Source organism: Arachis ipaensis, chromosome B06, assembly GCF_000816755.2.
Source record: "Arachis ipaensis cultivar K30076 chromosome B06, Araip1.1, whole genome shotgun sequence".
Lineage (NCBI taxonomy): Eukaryota > Viridiplantae > Streptophyta > Magnoliopsida > Fabales > Fabaceae > Arachis > Arachis ipaensis.
Genome location: NC_029790.2, coordinates 14,652,750 through 14,654,171, shown reverse-complemented (window position 1 = coordinate 14,654,171; position 1,422 = coordinate 14,652,750).

Here is a 1,422-nt window from a genome sequence, read left to right as displayed (position 1 = left end):
CTTCAGGATCCTAAAAAAAATCAGATATTTCATAATAAGTGGTATAATTTTCAACAACATCATTTCAAATAAAATTTGTCTCCTTTCCTATGTCATCATTTTTTAAAGATGCTTGATAAAGATCAACTAAGTGCCCTGGGGTACGATAGATAGGTGACTAATGGTCCTTTCCACCACAAAATATTTATCCTTTTTTTATTTATTTTGTCAATTATTTCTTTCTTTATCCCACTTCTGGTGAGATCCTTTCTTGTGAACATATTTTTTTTCTTCCATAATTTTTTTGTTACCAAAATCTTGCCATTTACTTCTTTTGGGGTTATGATTTGTTGCATTTGCTTCAGGAAATGGGGCGGCGCCAGCTGGGTGCGCTTCATAATTTCTTAAAAGCAAGTCATTGCTAAGTTTAGCAACAAGAAGGTAAGAAATTAACCCAGAATATTTTTAAAATTTTTTTCTCGATACTACTGCTGCAAGAGCACATTTGAGGCATGGAAGGTCGATAAAATTTTCTCTAACATATCATTATCAGTTATCTTTTTCCCAAATAATTTCATTTGTGAGGTAATTTGAAACATTACTGAATTATATTCATTTATAGATTTAAAATCTTGTAGACGCAAGTGTGTCCACTCATATCGGGCTTGAGAAAGTATCAATGTCCTTTTTTTATAATTATACATTTCTTTAAGATTCTTCCACAGATTTGCAGGATCTTTTAGTATGAGATATTTATTTTTCAATCATTCGTCAAGATAATGGTGAGAAAAGATCATGACTTTGGCTTTATCCTTTTGTGATGCATTATTTTTAGCCTTAATGGTATCTCCAATATCCATTGAATCAAGATGGATTTCAACATCTAGTATTCATGATAAGTAGTTATTTTTAGATATATCAAGAGCATTAAATTCAAGATAAGAGAGTTTTGACATAATAAAAATTTGTTACCTGAGTCTTCTTAAATTTTGATCAGGATCTCATACTGATAACGTGTTGTAAAATAAATAAAAAAATAAAAAAAGAAAATAAATATAAAATAAAAAAGTGTAAATAGAAGACTCTAGTATTAATATTCACTAATATAATTATCTCACTATAACAATAAAAGTAACTTATCATCTATCTATTCATTAGTATTATATATATTGCAACTTAAGAGCTTAAAGAGAGAAAAAAAATTATATATGAAAAGAAAAAGAGTATTTTTATTGTTGTTGTGTGTTTGTTTAAAATTGATACTTTCTCTATTTATACACCTAAATAATCATCACTTTTTAATTTTCATTAAATTCATTCTTTTTTGAGAGTCAACATCACATATGTAGTAATTCTTATCATAACATGAATAACATTTATCTGCATAAAACTTTTTATCAATCCATATTAAAATTAATTTCTGAATTTTATCCCCGGAGAAAA